Here is a 19,713-nt window from a genome sequence, read left to right as displayed (position 1 = left end):
GGTGGAGGATGGGAAAGGCAGCGGAGCACAACAGACACTAGTATGGCAATATGTAAATCAATGGATGTGTAACTGATGTGATTCTGCAATCTGTGTATGGGGTGAAGGTGGGAGTTCATAACCCACTTGAATCAAAGTGTGGAATATGATATGTCAAGAAATTTGTAATGTTTTGAACAAACCACAATAAAAAATTTAAAAAAAGAATTTAAAAAAAAAGAGTTATTGGGATAGAGGAAGGTATGGAGGTCCAAATCAAAGTAATGAGCAATCTGTTCAATGAAATAATTTTAGAAAACTTTCCAGACATGAAGAATAAAATGGAAATCCAAATCCTAGAAACCTACAGGATGCCAAATGTACAAAACCACAAGAGACCCACACCAAGTCACACTATAATGAAAATATCCAACATACAGAACAAGGAGAGAATTTTAAAAACTACAAGAGAAAGGAGGCAGATTACATTTAGGGGTAAACCAATTAGGTTAACAGCTGATTTTTTCATCACAGACGCTGAAAGCTAGAAGATCCTGAAACAATGTATTTCAAATGCTGAAAGATAATGGGTTCCAACCAAGAATCTTGTATCCAGCAAAATTAAGCTTCAGGTTTGACAATGAAATAAAAATCTTCCATGATAAACAAAAGTTAAAAGAATTCACAGCTAGAAAACCAGCTCTGCAAAGCATCTTGGGCAAAACATTACACGAAGAGGAAATGAAAAACAACCACAAAAATCAACAGTGGGAAGTAGTACAGTAAGGAGAAAAACTAATCAAAGAGGAAAAACAAATAAAGTTAAATAACAAAATAAACAAACATGGCTGGAAGTACAAACCATATCTCAATAGTACCCCTAAATGTTAATGGCTTAAACTCACCAATCAAAAGACATAGGCTAGTAGACTGGATTAAAAAAAGATCCAACAATATTCTGCCTACAGGAGACTCATCTGATAGAAAAAGACATACACAGACTGAAGGTGAAAGGTTGGGAAAAATCATACTACTCACATGGACCTTGGAAGCAATCAGGGGTGTCCATACTCATATCAAATAAAATAGACTTCAAGCCAAAGTTAATCAAAAGAGATAAAGAAGGACACTACATACTGTTAAAGGGAACCATTCAACAACAAGACATAACAATCACTAATATATATGCCCCAAACAATGGTGCAGCTATGTTCATCAAACAAACCCTTCTCAAGTTCAAGAGACAAATAGATCACAACACAGTAATCATGGGTTACTGTAACACACCTCTCTCACAACTGGACAGATGTTCCAAACAAAAGTTGAATAAAGAAAGTATAGATCAAAATAACACAATTAATAACTTAGACTAAATTGATATATATAGAATATATCAACCAAAATCAAGTGGACACACTTTTTTCTCATCAGCACATGGATCCTTCTCAAAAATAGACCATATATTATGCCATAGGGCAACTCTTAGCAAATATAAAGGAGTAGAGATATTACCATGCATTTTATCCAATCATAATGGAATGAAATTGGAAATCAATGATAAAATAAGGTAGAAAAATTCCTACATCACTTGGAGAATGAACAATAGGCTACTGAATGAACAATGGGTTACAGAAGACATGAATGAGAAAATTAAAAAATTCTTAGAAATAAATGAAAACACAGACACAACATATCAAAATCTATGGGACACTATGAAAGCAATATTAAGAGGAAAATTCATTGCATGGAGTTCATTCCTCAAGAAAAGAAAAAGCCAACAAATAAATTATCTCACACTACATCTCAAAGCCCTAGAAGAAGAAGAGCAAATCAGCAGCAAATGCAGTAGAAGGCAAGAAATAAATAAACTCAGAGATGAAATCAATGAAATTGAAACAAAAGAAACAATTGAAAAATTGACAAAACTAAAAGATGGTGCTTTGAAAAAATAAATAAGATTGACAGACCCTTAGCCAAGCTAATGAGGAGAAGAGAGAGAACCCAAATTACTAGCATACAGGATGAAAAAGGCAATATTACAACAGATACTACAGAAATACAGAAGATAATTAGAAATTACTTTGAATCCTTATACTCCAATAAAATAGAAGATAGTGAAGGCATTGATAAATTCCTTAAGTCATATGATCTGCCCAGATTGAATCAGGAAGATATACACAATTTAAACAGACCAATAACATGTGAGGAAATAGAAGAAGCAATCAAAAGATTACCAAACAAGAAAAGCCCAGGACTGGATGGATATACAGCAGAGTTTTACAAGACCTTTAAAGAAAAACTAATACCAATACTCTTCAATCTATTTCAGGAAATAGAAAAAGAGGGATATTTCCAAATTTATTCTATGAGGCCAATATCACCCTGATTCCAAAACCAGGCAAAGACACTTCAAAGAAGGAAAATTTCAGACCAATATCTCTAATGAATATAGATGCAAAAATCCTCAATAAAATTCTGGCAAATTTGATACAAAAACACATCAAAAAGATCATGCATAATGATCAAGTGGGTTTCATCCCTGGGATGCAAGGCTGGTTCAGCATATGGAAATCAATAAATGTAATTCACCACATCAATAGACTTAAAGATAAGAACCATGTGATCATCTTGATAGACACAGAAAAAGCATTTGACAAAATACAGCACTTCTTTATGTTTAAAGCATTAGAAAAACTAGGGATAACAGGAACTTACCTCAACATTGTAAAAGCTATCTACTCTAAGTCTCAGGCCAGCATCATTCTAAATCGAGAAAAATTGAAGACATTCCCTCTAAATCTGGAACAAGACAGGGATGCCCTCTCTCACCACTTCTATTCAACATAGTTCTTGAAACACTAGCCAGAACAATTGGACAGACAAATGAAATTAAAGGCATAAATATAGGAAAGCAAGAACTTAAACTAGCACTATTTGCCGATGATATAATCCTATACCTAGCAGACCCAAAAGGTTCTACCAAGAAACTTCTAGAATTAGTAAATGAATTCAGCAAAGTGACAGGATATAAAATCAACACCCATAAATCAAAAGGCATTCTTGTATATCCATGACAAATCCTCTGAAATGAAAATGAGGAAAACTACCTGATTCACAACACCCTCAAAAAAAAAATACTTGAAAATCAACTTAACAAAATAGGTGAAAGATCTATACAATGAAAACTATGGAACCCTAAAGAAATAAATAGAAGAAGACCTTAGAAGATGGAAAGATATACCTTGCTCATGGATAGGCAGAATTAATATTATTAAAATGGCCATATTACCAAAAGCACTCTACAGATTCAACACGATTCGGATCAAAATCCCAATGGCATTCCTTGCAGAAATAGAAAAAGCAATTATGAAATTCATCTGGAAAAATAAGAGACCCAGAATAGCTAAAGCAATTCTAAGCAGGAAGAGTGAAACAGGAGGTATCGCTATTCCAGATCTTAAACTATACTACAGAGCAATAGTAACAAAAACAGCATGGTACTGGCATCAAAACAGGCTGGTAGACCAATGGTACAGTATAGAGGACACAGAGACCAACCCACAAAATTACAACTACCTTATATTAGACAAAGGTGCTAAAAGCATGCAATGGAGAAAGGATAGCATCTTCAACAAATGATGCTTGGAGAACTGGAAATCCATATGTAACAAAATGAAATTGAATCCCCATCTCTCACCATGCACAAAAGTTAACTCAAAATGGATCAAGGATCTAGGAATCTAACCAGAGACTCTGCATCTAATAAAAGAAAAAGTAGGCTCTAATCTCCATCACATGGGGTTAGGCCCCAAGTTCCTTAATAAGACACCTATAGCACAAGAATTAAAACCATGAATCAACAAATGGGACAAATTCAAACTAAAAAGTTTTTTCTCAGCAAGAGAAATAATATATGAAGTGAATATGGAGCCCACATCCTGGGAACAAATTTTTACCCCTCACACATCAGATAGAGCTCTAATCTCTAGGGTATACAAAGAACTCAAAAAAGTTAAACAACAAAAAAACAAATAACCCAATCAACAAATGGGCCAAGGACCAGAACAGATATTTCTCATTAGAGGATATACAATCAGTCAAAAAATACACGAAAAAATGATCACCATCTCTAGCAATCAGAGAAATGCAAATTAAAACTACTCTAAGATACCATCTCACTCCAGTAAGAATGGCAGCCATTATGAAGTCAAACAACAAGTGCTGGCAAGGATGTGGGGAAAAAGGTACACTCATACATTGCTGGTGGGACTGCAAATTGGTGCAGCCAATTTGGAAAGCAGTATGGAGATTCCTTGGAAAACTGGGAATGGAGCTACCATTGGACCCAGCTATTGTTCTTCTCGGACTATACTCAAAAGACCTAAAAATGGCATACTACAGGGACATAGCCACATCAATGTTTATAGCAGCATAATTCACAATAGCTAGACTGTGGAGCCAACCTAGATGCCCTTCAATGGATGAATGGATAAAAAAAATGTGGCATTCATAATGATGGAATATTACTCAGCACTAAAAAATAACAAGATCATAGCATTTGCAAGGAAATGGATGGCATTAGAGCAGATTATGCTAAGTGAAGTTAGCCAATTCCAAAAAAACAAATTCCAGATGTCTTCTCTGATATAAGGGAGGTGAATCAAAATGGGGTAGGGAGGAAGAGCATGAGAAGAAAATTACCTCTAGATAGGGAAGAGGGGTGGGAGGGAAAGGGAGGGAGAAGAGGAATTGTATGGAAGAGAGAAGGAGACCCCCTTCTTTATACAGAATACAGGTATGATGATGTGAAGGGGAAAAAAGAATTGTGTCACATTATATTGGGTAGAGAGAACTGATGGAAGGGGAGGGGAGGGGAAGGGGGAATGGAAGGACAGCAGAATAAAATAGACATTATTATTGCTGTGGGTATATACGTGACTGCATGACTAATGTAATTCTGCAACCTGTACACTCAAAAAAATGAGAAATTATATCCCATCTGATTCAAATGTATATGTCAAGATCATTGTAGTGTCATGTGTAACTAATTAAAACAAAACAAAACAAAAAACAAATAATAATAGTTCTTAATGTTTTGGGAAATCACAACACCAGTCTTAAGAATCTGGGCCTAACATGGACCTCCTCCAAGAAAATGTACATATATATGTACATAGCATTAAGAGGCTCACCAAACTCCTGAAGTATATCTCTGATAGTAAGAAATACAGGTTAAGAATTGGGGCGTTCAGTCCCAAAAAGCCAAGTCCAAATGATTTCTCTGATATGTGGATGCTAACACATAATAAGAGTACAGGGGTTAAAACAGACATTTATTGGATTAGACAAAGGGGAATGAAGGAAAGAGAGGAGGATGGGAATTGGAAAGACAGTGGAGTGAATCAGACATAACTTTCTTATGTTCATATATGAATATATGACCAGTTTCACTCCACATCACATACAACCACAAGAATGGAATCCTAATTAGAATAAGTTATACTCCATGAATGCATACTATGTCAAAATACACTCTAATGTCATGTGTATCTAAAAAGAACATTTTTTAAGTTTAGATAAATAATACCTTCACATAGATTTGAAATACTTATTGGGTTGATGAACTTTGAAATTCTGTTGTTTTTTTTTCACTTCAAATGTGGACAATAACACATAACATCTATCAATGTAGAAGAAAATTTAATGTCAGTTTGTTTTTTTGGTTTAGATCACCTGTAGGTGGATTGTTCTCACTGCCTAGTTCAGCTTAAGAAGACAATAATGTTGATAGCTTCTATGTCATTTGTTAAGATTTTAATTAAATTAAGTTTGTATTACTTTTTGTCTGGTTACATGAAAACCATTGGATGTACATATAATTTCTCCTTTGTTTCATATAATTATTTTCTTTTATTAATATTGCTATTATTAAAACTTGGGAAAAAATCAGGGCTTTAATTTGACTATTTAAAGGCAACTAAATTTTATGTTTAATTTAAGGCTAAAACCTTTCTTTATAAAAGAATGTTATCAAAATGTATAGAAGAAAGGGTAGAAGTAGAAAACTCACTCCCTGGGAAAATTTTAATTTGACCTGATGTTAGATAGCTTTAGGATATTGTTGTTACTTTCTTGGGTGACATAATAACATTGTGTTATGCAGGTGAGTGTTCTTATTTTTAGGAGATGCATGTTAAGCTATTTAAGGATGAAGGGCCATAATGATGCAACTTACATTGAAAAAGTTCAACAAATGAGATGGTTGTCAGAGGATAGATGAAGTTAATCAGGGGAAATATTAACAACTCTAGAAACTAGGTGGTGGGTATGTGGCTCCTATTTTACTCTTCCTAAAAATTTATCTGCTGTTTGAAATTTTTATAATAAATATCTGAATAAAAAAGGTCCCAGTTTTTGAACATTTGGGGTACTGGGCAAGAAAATATTAATGTAATTTTAAAGTCTAGGGGGAAAATTAAGGTCTGTGTGGATATTCTAATGTAGACACTGATACTAAACTATTTCAAAGAAAAAAAAAGAGTTCATATTTGTTATAGAAACAAGATTAGAAATCAGTACAAATAGGACTGTCTCAAATTAGGGTCACAAATTATCTCAATCCAACTTAATTCAAGTAAACTGAAACTTTGCAGATTTGGTTTATTTAAACTTTTGTGTGTGTTGTCATATGTATGAGTAATGTAATCATGCCATTATTTTGTTTAAATATAGTTCATTACACAAAGTATAATAAAGTGTTTCTGATCTTCAAAAAAAATATAGAGAAGACCCCAAAGGGTGACCATTTATCCTTCTGCTTAACTCTAAACTGTATGAATTAGTTACAAATGGGTACTACCCAGTCAGTAAGAGCTTGTCACATGGAAAATAATTAAAATCATCATAGATTTTTTTTAAGGAAAATATCTGCATTTGAAGACAGAAATAAAAGTCTTAATTTTCAAAAGAAAATGATTAGCTATTTGCAAATTTACAATTTACTAAAGCCATATCACTGTGATTTCATTACCTAAAGCATGTAACAGTGCCATGAAATTGTATTCGCCAAACAACACCTTAGAACATAACCACACAGTTAAAGATATTTTACAATAAATAATGGTTAATAACAAAGAGCCATGTACAAAACAACTGGTCAGAGCTGTGAAGATGCAGGGAGACACACAGATGCCCAAGAAAGGCTGTTTCCATGAGCACAACAGGCAGCCACATAGATCACATTGCACTTCGATTTTCAAGTTAAAGATCTAAGGGGTGCTAGGTAAAGCAGAAGGTCAACCCCAAGGGAGTCACAAGTGAAATTCATTGACTTATCTCCACAAATACAATTTCCAATACCTGTAAGAGCCACCATCCCATAGCAGTTGAGCACATTAAAATGCTCCAGTCTAAACTGCACTTCCCCCTTCCAACTTCTCCACCATGTTAGCCAGCATCTCCTGCAGGGTCTGCAACAAGAGGGACTGCTCCAGCCAAAAGGTGTAGATGAACAGGTCCTTGGGGACATTCTGCAAGAAAAAAGGGAGAGGTATGAATATGTCACCAGTGTCAAGCATCCAGGCCCCATCTACCTTGGTGTCTGTCCTTCAGCTGCTTCACAGAAAGAGTGAAGGTCCTCACTACCTCTGCACTGTCAGCTGCCCATCACCACAAGACACTGTCATTATTGCTCTTTTTTCATACATTATTAAACTCAGGGTAACAATAGCTGCCATGTCTTGAGTGTGTATCACGACTCGCACTGCATTGGAGCTTTGTCTGTAGTTCCTGTGGTTCCCTATGACAGGGACTACTACTACCACCAGAGAAAAAGAAAGCAGAGAAGTTAGGTCACTTCTCCAAAGTCACAAAGTCACAAAATATTCAAGCCAGGATAGAAATTTGGACTATCCCATTTCTCATGTATTGGTTTCTAATCCATCAAGTATTCTGTTGACTTAAAAAATAACATTTAAGGCTGGGCAAGTGGGAGGTGGTGATACCTGTAATATGTCTTTGCAGAGAGGGGGGCAGCAGAGAAGAGTCTCCAGGGGCTGCCGCACCTGCTTCAGAGACATAGGGAGCAGCAGACAAGGCTGGGTGGAATCTGCATTGGCCATGGCCACCACTGGGGGGACTAAGAACAAGAAGGAGGAGCCAAGGCGTAAGAGCAAAATATGACATGGATGTTACATGAATAATTTTAAGAGCTGCACACAACTATGAACATTGCTAAAGATTTTTCTCACTAGAGTACATCAAGATGGATGAATCTGCCTCCTTGGATCTTTTGGAATGTCCTGGGTGCTTCTGCAAAAGTCTTGCTTTGCCAGCACAGGTTTTACAAAGGATGTTTTCTGGGATCTTAGGTTCCCTCAGTTGTCCCAAGTAGAGGACTCTTGTTGGCTCCCATTATGAGCTTCCAGGTAACATCCTGCTGGTCAGGCTTCTGGATGGCATCAAGCAGAGGCCTTGGAAACCTAGCTGGTGGAGGTTTTTTGGCTAACTGTAGTGCAAAAGATCTGGAGAAATCCCAGTGTGGATGGCAGCCTCAGGTGCCCAGCTGGCTGGGCAAAATAACCGGGGGGGGGGTGACGAGCAACTTGTGTACATTGATACAGCAGGAGTGGGAGCCGTTTATTGTAGGACAGGAGGGGTATATATACATTACACACAGCTTATCTTAATTAACATAAACTAGATACAGCAGTCAACCAATAAGGAATCTCCACACTTAATGGCTCCCTGGCGTTACTTCACAAACCACTCCCTCTGCAAAATGCCAGGTGCCATCTTGACTTGTTTACAGACTAACACCTGGAGGCCCCAGTGAGGGGTATACCTGTTACCATGTCCTCAAGCATTACAAAACTATGAAGGAAAGGACCCTGGAGACTTTAAATTCAGCAAATGTGACATCATCATTTTTTTTTTTTTGAGGACACATTGATAAAAACTGGCTCCACAGGGTAAGTCAATGGGATCCATGGCTTTTTCCCCAACCAACTTAGTGCAGATTATTAAACCATTGCCTCAGCCCCCACCTCAGTGCAAAGCACTTTATGACTTTGAAGTGAAAGACAAAAAAAGTAGCAGATAATGACTGCCTTCCATTTGTTAAGGATGATGTTCTGACTGTGATCCAGAGAGTGGATGTAAGCTGTGCTGAAGGAAAGTTGGCAGACAAAATAGGAATATTTCTGATTTCCTATATTGAGTTTAACTTGACTGCTAAGCAACTGACAGAATGGGATAGCCTCCTATGCCAGAAGTTGATGCTGAAGAATGTACCTCAGCAACAGCCCAGAGCAGCACTGCCCAAAAGCAATTCTACACCAAGAACAATACCAAAAAGCACCACTCCTTCACTTCCCTCACCACAGCAAACAAGTCCTCTCACGCATCCCAGAACTGCCAGTCCATGGAGATCAGCCCTCCTGTCCTCATCTGCCACAAGGATCAGAGAACTGTCTGGACTTTCCTTCTGTGTCCCTTCTCAGATTCATGTGAGTACTGTCACGTTCATTGTGATCCCACACCCTAGCAGCCCAGGGACAACTGGCCCCTCGTTCACTTTCTTGTTTGATGTCCCCTCTCCAGGTGCACGTGCAACTATGAATCCTCCCTTTCTAGCACCCCCTTCTCCTGGCTAACACTCCTCTCACCTCCATCTTGCCAGGTGCTGTGCTGCTTCTGCTGGAATGGGACCCAGTATCATGGCAGAATCCACTGCTCACAGGTGAGAAGATTGAATATTATGAAGATGTTAATTCTCCCCAAATTTATCTACAGATTTGATGCTATCTCATTACAAATTCTAGCTGTCAATTTTGTGGAAATGTATATATTAATTCCAAATGTATATATTAATTAACATATGTTAATGCCAAAATTTAAGCAGGTATAAATCATCTCAGAAGCTGGGATCATAGTATGGTAAAAGTAATTAGGAAATGATGAATTTTGAGTATTAATTATTCCTGATTTTTATATGATCTACTTAATTTTTAATAATGGTTGGATTTAACAATGATTTGCAAAATTTATAAAAAACTATTCTCATAAATAAATGTGGGCTGACTTTAGCAAACCAATGATTCCAGGTATCCAGAGAAGTTTAGGTATCTATGATTTTCTTACCAGCCATTCTTAAGTACTGGAAGAATATTAGCCTAGTTAAGAAAAAGAAAGGAAAAATAAAATGAAAGAAACTTCAGCCCCTGCCCCAGAATATATAATTTGATTTTCAAAAGTAAGCAGGTTTTTGAAGTTATAAATAGGTCAATTTTTTTTCTACTACAAGGCTGGCTTTCCTTACAGATTATAGGTAAAGTCTATGGATTTATATCTGGAAAAAACTTCATATAATGTTCTGCAAGCCATTTAAGAAAAAGAAGGTCATGAAGTGCTCATGGATCCTTTAAAAAATATACATTTTGCCCAAAGTCATCTACTCTGGCCACAAATTGTAATTTGACCATTGAAGTTGCATATTGCTGTAAGAGGGTGGGCTTCCACAATCTTCTGTTCCCTTTGTTTCTGGAGCCCACCATTGTTTGAGTCTTTTTCTATGCTTCCTCTTCTGGATCAGGACCTCCAGGTATCTGTGCTACACAGGTGCTGAAAAATATCAGGGCAAAACATACAGAACCCTGAAAGCAGAGAAATGCCTTTATCTCCAGTGTTGGATTTAGTGGAAACTTTGAAAGGAACCATTGACATTCAGGGATGTGGTCATTGATTTTTCTGAAGAAAAGTGGAAATGCCTGGACCCAGCTTAGCAGACTTTATATGGTGATGTGATGTTAGAGGTCTATAGAAACCTGGTTTGTGGGTATGTCTTCTCATCAAAACCTAGAATTTTCAGGAAAGCAGAACATAAAATATTTTTTTGCAAAAATGTTTTAAGAAAAGGAAACATCTGGGTGATCATTTTAAAAAGATTTACAAAGATAAAAGTGAGAACTTTTTAATTCATGCTCAAAATTCATCCATCCAAGTTTTCATGTTCATGAAAAGAATTACAAATATAAGGAATGTGAAAGCATTTTATATAAAACTGCAAGTATTACTCAACACCAGAGTATTCATAATGGAGAAAAACCATTCAAATGTAAAGAATGTGGCAAAGATTTTACCAAAATCATGCCATAGTAGACACCAGATAATTCATACTGGAGAGAAACCATATAAATGTAAAGAATGTGGCAAAGCTTTTAATTGAAGATCACACCTTATCCAACTCCAGAGTATTCATACTGGAGAGAAACCATACAAATGTAAAGAATGTGGCAAAGCATTTATTTGAAGATCACATTTTATTCAACATCAGAGAATTCATACAGCAGAGAAACCATACAAATGAAGTTGCAAATTGCAGACAAAGATGATACATAATTAAGGTAATCCCAAAAAGACTAGAAATTTGTTTACCCATTACATCATAACAAGTTCAGAACCCTTTTATCTATCAGATAGATGTTGGTTGATTAATGAAAACTAACGAGCCATTAGTTTTGAATATGCTCTCTTCAGGAGAGCCCTAGAAATGCAACTATGCTGCATTCTTGCAGGACATTTCCTTCCACCTATTATTCTCTAATTTAAAGATGACACTAGCAAAAAATTCCTTAAATTTTAATTGATGGAAAGCAGCCTGTGTCTTGTGCATTGTGTAGGCGCCAGTTTCTGAGGTGTCAGATTGTATATATGGAAAGAAAACCCCCCTGGCTAACACAGGAGCTGAAACAAACAGCAGTAAGTGTTGTTTTGTTCTGTGAATATTTTTGGATGTGGAATATAATGAAGAAAGGTGATTTGACTGAAGATGGTTTTAGAAGAAGCAATTTATAAATAAGAAAAAGTCTAATAAAAATGAAGATCTCACTGCTCTGAACCATTGGATAAATGAATCCTCTTTTAACCTAAAGATAATACTGTGAACAGGCCAGATTTTATGTTAATATGAATCTCTAATTTCCTTCTTCCATGCACTTGACTTCAACACATTTACAGAACACATCTGCTGTGTTGTGTGACCTTCTGGCTGAGTCCTGATTCCTCAAGTTTCCATATCTGACATACCTATAACATCCCACGTTATTGAGGTCAACCTGAGGATCCTAAGTCCATGAAAATAAAACTCTTGTTCACATTCTGCAATTAAAAATAAGTTAAAAGGAAGGGATTCATAACATAGGGTAACTACTTTTTGAAAAGTCAAGAGACTCTGCTATGTTATTTCAATTTTAAATCATCATCTTTATATATTTAGGGATTTAATTTATGGAAAAATCAGGCAATCTTATATTTTAACATTAAATATCTGAATATTATAAATCACCTTAGATGAAAATTTATGGGGGATTTTCAGTGAAACTTCTGAACAAATTGGCATTTTATTGTATAGCAATGATTTGTAAAAAAAAATGATATGCTAAATAATCCTAGAGTATAATTTAGGGACACAAAAACAACTGTCAAGAAATAGGCAGAGATCATGTTTAATCAATCTTTGCAGACTAAAGTAATAAGTATTAAATTAATAAATACAGCTTAATTGAAGCTCTACATTTAACATTTTAAAATTAGACTTGTTATTAATGGATCTTTAAATGCTACCACAACTTGAACTCTGGGTTAAATCTAGATAATGAACCACTGTTGCCACACAATAAAAGAACAAACACTACTTTAATAGCCCTTTGTTTCCATGAGTCTTTTCCTTTTGTACAGAGTGAAGACAAAGAGGACTCCCTCCTTCCTCCCCAGGGTTGACTAGACTCTTTTCGAGATGATATATTTTGTCTTCATTGTCTGATGTTCTGACTTCTACTTGGTCTACTCTACTGGTGATACTTTCATTTGATTTTTTAAATTTGGTTTATACTTTCCTTCATTTCTAGGATCTCTGTTTGGTTTTTTATTATAACCTCTATATCCCTGTAGAGTTGTTCATTTGCTTTTTTAATTTGTTTGTGTAATTCATTGTGGAGGTGTTCTTTCATTGCTTGCATTTGCTGTCTAATGATTTCTTTAAGATTCCATTCCATCTGAGTCAGGTATGCCTTGAGTTCTTTATTTGACCATTTTTCTGATGCATATAGCATCTCCTGTAAATTTAAGCTGTCCTGCATTGTTTGTGTTCCTTTTCTTCCTTTTTTCATGGTGCTCATGTTTCTTTCCAGCTCTGTTTGACTGCTGTGTTATTATTTTTTCCTATAAATTTGTTTTGGTTTTGTATAGCTCCAAGATCTCTCCTTTGTATTGGGAGACAATGTTTAGAGATGTTTGATTTAATTGTGATTTAAAGTAAATTCATTAGTTTCATTAAAGGCCTATAGATTTTGATGTCATATAGAGAATTGAAGTTTGAACTTAGGATTTTATGTTAAGGTCGGGAGATGTGATGGTATGGAGGTTAGTATACCTTAGCTTCTTTGGGGGGTTACTCAAATGCAGGAAGATATTAACAAGAGAATAGACAGGAGTACTTGGGGGTAGTTAAGGGCTTAGGCGGACTATAGACTCTCTCCTAACATTCATCTATTCGCATTTAGTAAATTACAGGTAATTGGAGTGGTCATGCTTGGGAGGAAAGATAGGGAAAAGGTAAGGAAGAAAACCAAGAAAGAGAGAGAGAGAGAGAAGAAAGAAAGAGAAAAAAATAGAAAAGAAAAAAGAAATGATAAAAAATAATAACATAAGTAAAATAAAAATTACAATTAAGAAAAAATGCACTGTTAGGCTTCTATTTTCTTCACTTCCAGTAGGTGGAGCTGTGCTTTCAGGAGCAAGATTTTGCCTTCGGGCTGTAGGAAACAATCCATTTAGGTGGCTCCCCCCTCCCCCACCTGGTGTCTCTCCAATCCTATTCACTTAGGGTTGTTCCTGGCTTCTAGCCTCCTCGCTTCTCCTGCCAGCCAGGCCTTCCCCAGTGTGGTACCTCTCCACAGTTCAAGCTACACTCTGGGCCTGCAGTTTCCTAGATGTGGAGTGCAGGAATTGGGAACCGGCCCCCTATTCTTTCCATTCCCTCCAAAAGCCACTCCCCCAAGAGCTGGCAAGACAGGTTTCCTTTTTGCCCCTGGTGGGAGGTGGGAGTTGGAGGTCAGGTGTCTTTACCTTTCCCCACGCCTCTGATATTCATGCCCACTCTGATATTCATGCCAAAGGAAAGCCGGGGAGAGATTTAATGCGATTTCCCCTCTGTATGGGAGAAGGGCTGAATGTCACACACCTGTTCTATCACTGAACTTGCTGCGATGGGGTCTGATCTGTCAGAAGCTGGTGATGGTGACATCAGCTCCCAAATATGGTGGCCGCTGGCTTCCTCTGTGGGGTGTCTGGTGTGGAAGGCAGATCTGGACCATTTCTCTCCCCCGTCTCAATCTCAGAACTCAGCCTGGAGCACTGTGAGTGCACAGTTAGCAGGACCCCACAGAATCTGTAGAACCATTTCTCTGCTTTGCTGGCACATGGGCACGCATGCTCCGGCTGCTGGCGAGCTGCTGATCAATCAGCCTGAATCTCGGGGCGCATGGTTCACTCGCAATTGAGCCACAATAACTGATCCTCCGGTGTTGAAATTCTTCCTCTAGGTTTCAGTGCACTCCAATTTTGCTGGACATTCCAAACGAGATAGCTTCCAGCGGTTCTAAACTCACTAATTACCTGCGCAGTGACGCGGTACACAGGGGTGTCTCACTCCATTCACCGCCATCTTCTTTTTCCTTGCCTAATGTTTTATTTTTACATGGATAACATTTGGGCCACCCAAATCAAGCTTAGGTAATGTAAGTAAGTCCCTTGCATTGAAGAATAGAGTCAATCCATGAAGTCCTACTGAAAGTAATTTCGAATAAAATCAAGAATATGAATAAGCTAGTTTTCTTTCTTTTTTTCTTCCTTCCTTTATTATTTTAGCTATTTATTTATTCATAAGCTCCTGGGGGGTTTCCCCTGGTGGGATGGACCCATACCTAATTAGGGTTCCAGCAGCCATGCAGATCCATGAGGAGGATCTGGCCAGACCCGAGCTTCATTGAGAGTCTGCTATTGGGTGTATACAGTCCTGACCCTGCCTGAGCTCCGGAAGTGTCTGCCAGTGGACTGAGCCTCAAATGTGGTGAGGGTCTGCTGGTGGCTTGATGGACTCAGGCCTACCCTAGGTAAGGACTCCCACGCAGTTGGAATAGGCTGATCTGGGGAGAGCCCGAGCTCCAGAAGAGGTCAGCCAATGGCGGGATGGTCCTGGGCTTACCCTGAGCATCAGCTCAGGAGAGTTCTGCCAGGCGCATCAGATCTGGGCGTCAGCTCCCTCAGTAGTTGGCTGGTGGCGGAATGGACCTGTGGCTATCCTGTGCCCGTGCTTCCACTGCAGGTCGTCCTGGCAGATTGGGGCGATCCTGAGCTCTCAAAGATGTCTGGCGATGAGGAGAAGCAGTCCTGGGCCGAGCCTAAGAACCACAGACATCAGGTGGTGGCATGTAGAACCAGGGCCTTCCCTGCCACCTGGCTCCCGGGCAGACCTTGAGCTCCAGTGGAGGTGTGCAGGTGGTGGGATGGAACCAGTCCTACCCTTGCCAGGGTTCCCATGCAGGTCATTGAGGCAATCCTGAGCCAAGCCTAAGCTCCACCTGCTATCTAGCAGTGGTGGGATGAACTCAGGCCTACTACCCTGTATCTGGACTCCCACAGGTGTACTAGGATAATCTGGGCTGAGTCCGAAGTCCAGCAGGTGTCAGCAAGTGAGCAGAGGCAGTCCTGGCCTGGGCCTGAGCTCCGGTGGGCATCTGACCATAGATAGAGGTGGTATTGGGCCGAGTCTAAGCTCCAGCGGGTGTCGGACACTGGCAGGATGGGAGTGTGCCTACCCATGCCCGGGCTCCCACGCAGGTGGACTTAGGCTGATCTGAGAAGAGCCTGAGCTTCAGAAGGTGTCTGCCTGTGGGGGGAAGCTGTACTATGTGTGGGCTGAGCTCTGCTAGAGGCCTTCTTATGGCAGTTGGTCCCAGGCCTACCTTGGGCCAGGCTCCCACACCTGTCAGCACTGCTGATCTGGGCTGGGGCTGAACTTTGGTGACTGTGGGTCAGTGGGTAGAGTCATTCATGGGCGGAGCCTGAGCTTTGGTGCCAGTCTCATGGTGACTGGATCCACTTGGGCTACCCTGAGCTCGGGATTCATCTCCTGCCAGGACATAGAGTTGGATCTGGCAGAGCTGGAGCTCTGGTGGGGTTCTGCTGGTGGTGGGATGAAACAGGGCCTCCCCTTGCCCGGGCTCTTGGGCAGATCAGGGAGGGAAATCTTGGCCATGTTTGAACTCTGCCTGTGGATGAAGGTGGTTCTGTGTCTGGCCTGAGGTCTGCTTGGTGCCTGCTTGTGGCAATTGTTCACAGGCCTACCATGGGCCAGGCTCCCACACCCTTCAGCACTGCTGATTTGGGCTGGGTCTGAACTACTGTAGCTGTCTGTCAGTGGGCGGAGTCCGTCATGAGAGGAGCCTGAGTTTCGGATACCAGTCTCTTCATGACTGGAAGGACATAGGCTACCCTGGACTCGGTTTCATCCTGCCAGGTCGTCGAGTTGGATCTGGGCATAGCTGGAGTTCTGGTGGGATTCTGCAGGTGGCGGGATGGAACAGGGCCTCCCCTTGCCTGGGCTCCTGTGCAGGGTAGTGAGGCCGATCTGGGCCTTGTATGAGCTCTGGCAGGATTCTGCCTGTGGGCGGAGTCAGTCCTGGGCCGAGCCTGAGCTCAGGTGGTGGTCTGGTGGTGGCCATATGTTCCCAGGGCTACCCTCTTCCTGGGCAACTGTGCACATCTACAAGGCTTATCTGGTGGGAGCCTGAGAAACAGTGGGGGTCTGCTTTTGGTGGGAAGCACCAGGGCCTACGCTGGGCTTCAGCCAGGATGTCGAGGCTGAAGTGGGCTGGGATTGGCCACCAGCAAGTGTCTGTTGGTGGGCAGTCTGTCCTGGTCCAAACCTGAGCTCTGGAGGGAGCTGCTGGAGGGTGGAGGCAGTCCTGGGCCAAACCTGAGCTCTGGCACCAGTCTCATGATGAGTGGATGGACTCAGGCTACCCTGGGCCTGGTCTCCTGAGAAGGTCCTTGAGGTGACTCTGGACTGGATCTGAGTCCTGCAGTGGTCTGCCGGTGGGCAGAGGCAGTCCTGGGCCGAGTCTCAGCTATGGGGAGGGTCAGCCAATGTTGGGATGGACTCAGACCTACCCTTTCCCGGGCTTCATGCAGGTTGGTGAAGCTGATCTGGGCAGAGCCTGAGCTCCAGCGGGTGTCTGCTGGTGTGTGGAGGCAGTCCTGGGCCAGACCTGAGCTTGGGGCAGGTCTCCTGGTTGAGGGATGGACGCGGGCCTGCCCTGTGTCTGGCCTCCTGCACAGGTCAGTGGGGGCAGATCTGGACTGTACATGAGCTCTTGATTGGAAGTTGTCCTGGGCTGGGCCTGAACATTCTGCTGGTGGCAGGATGAAACTGGGCTACTCTGGGCCCCAGCTCCAGTGCATCTGGGAAGGGCCTGAGCTCAGGTAGCTGTCTCTGGACCTTTATTTTATTCATTTGTTCCTAGGTGGTACTGAGAATCAAAGCCAGTGCCTTACAGGTGCGAGACAAGTGCTTTATCACTGAGTCACAATCCTAGCCCTACTTGCTTCTTCTTGACCTTTAATCATAATATCTTTTGGTTCTATATAATTTGTTCATGCATGCATTTGAATTTTAACAATTAGCTATTATGTGATATCACCAGCAATACTTCCCAAGCTGGCCCCAAATCAGTCCTTGGTCCTCTGCTGGATTACATCCCACACATCCATTCACCTCTGGCATAAGTGTGGAAGAGAGATGACTAAAACATGGTCCATGACTCTCAAACTTTTGGAAAAAATTATTTTGAAGAGATAAAGGATAAGGGGTCACTTGACAGAGATCCTGCAGAACGCAGAGCAGGTATGTTTTTGAGTAAGGATTTATGTATTGATAAAGTTTGTTTATTTTCTTTTTTTCTGGCATTCATTTATCTGAAATTTGTTTTTCCTTTTTCTTTTTGGAACGGGGATCAAACCCATGGCTTTGGGAATGTGAGGCAAGTGCTTTTGCAGCTTTGCCATTGAGCTGCTTCCCAATCCATTCATTCATTGTCAGCATGGGAATTCGGGGCTTCTTTTATGAATGAATCTACTATGAATATTAAAAAGAGACTGATCAATGGAGTTCCTATGTGTCCAACCCAATTAGCATAACTTTGGGCCAATAGCATTGATACTTCTTTCTAAGTCCTAATTAGCATAAGTTTGGACCAATAGCATTGGACGAAGTGCTATATAAACCCCTTGGAGGCTAGTCTGAGGAAGAGAAGCTGCCAAGGCCATGGAGATTGCTGTGCAAGAGTTCCTCGGAGTTTCGCCACAGTTCTGCTGGAGTTCTGCAGGAGTTCCTCAGGAGTTCTGCCTGAATTCCATGGAAGTTCCAGCCTGCTTTGGTTCCCAGAGATGAGACTGCTGAAAGAAGAAGAAATGGTTGAGGATCTGCTGGGGTCTGCTGCAAAGCTGGATGGAATGGCCCGCCATGAAGAGCTAGGACTCCTCTCTGCTGCAGATTCCCTGACACCCCCCCCCACCGCACAGACCCCTACCTGCCAGCAGAAGCCATGGAGTTTCATCTTAGAACTCCGGTTTCAAAGGTATTGTTAGATAATTAGCGTCTAAATAATGAAATTTCTTAATTTTAATTTCTAGTAGTGAAGATTATGAGATTCCTAAAGAATAGAAAATAATTTCCCACAGTGCTGTAGGTCAGAAGCGGGAAAAGTCTGTCCCAATAGTTGTGTCATCATATGGCAGAAAAGTGGGAGAGATTATATACACACTCTTAAAAGCCCTTTTCCTTTCCATTCATTTTAAGTTGATTTTAGTGCTATCAAAATGTTTAAAGAACCTAGGAAATGTTTCATTTTATTAGTTTTCGTTTATTGTTTGTTTTAAGTTATTAAATCCAATTTTTTTATTTTTTAAGTTGTTAATGGACCGTTTATTTTATTTTATTTATATGCAGTACTGAGAATTAAACCCAGTGCCTCACACATGCTAGGCAAGTGCTCTCCACTGAGCCAAACCCTGGCCCATAAAATTCATTTTGATTTAGCCCATATTTGTATAATTATACTTTATCTATTTAGAGTTGCATTCTTAGGATGTACATGGTGGTGGGATTCACTATGTTGTTTCCACATATATACATGGGAAAGCTGCATCAGAGTTTTTCCACTGTCTTTCCTTTGCTTATGCCCCCTCCTTTACCTCCACTCCACATTGTCTAATCTACTGCACTTCTGTTCCCATCACCCCTCCTGTTGTGGGTTAGCTTCCACATATCAGATAAAACATTTTTCCTTTGTTTTTTGAAAACTGGCTTAGCTTCATTTAGGATTGTCTCCAGGTGGATCCATTTATGAGCAGATATTGTAGTTATATTTTTTCTGCAAATTGGTATGTTTTCTTTAATTTACTTTAAAAAAATTTGTTCTAATTCTACATGACAATAGAATGTACTTTGACATATTATACATAAATGTAGTATAATTTCTCATGCTTCTAGTTGTGCAGGATGTAGCATCACACCAGTCATGTACTTTGGATGATAATGTCTGATTCATTCTACTATCCATTCTACCCACTATACCCCTTCCCCTCTCTTCACCCCCCCTTTTAAGTAATGTAAAG

General features: G+C 40.0%; 1 long non-coding RNA gene across 1 annotated transcript in view; it reads left to right on the top strand.

Annotated features, from left to right (window-relative positions):
* The window catches only part of LOC125618461, a 31,633-nt gene extending 12,219 nt beyond the window's left edge, over window positions 1-19,414 (top strand). Inside the window, exons 2-4 of the long non-coding RNA XR_007349728.1 lie at window positions 108-113; window positions 16,581-16,591; window positions 19,170-19,414. This is a non-coding gene — a long non-coding RNA (uncharacterized LOC125618461). The remainder of the gene's footprint in view (window positions 1-107; window positions 114-16,580; window positions 16,592-19,169) is intronic.
* Window positions 19,415-19,713: the final 299 nt, after the last annotated feature.

This window comes from Marmota marmota, unplaced genomic scaffold, assembly GCF_001458135.2.
Source record: "Marmota marmota marmota unplaced genomic scaffold, marMar, whole genome shotgun sequence".
Lineage (NCBI taxonomy): Eukaryota > Metazoa > Chordata > Mammalia > Rodentia > Sciuridae > Marmota > Marmota marmota.
Note: the sequence above shows the minus strand (reverse complement) of the source record. Positions and strands in the feature narration are given on the sequence as shown.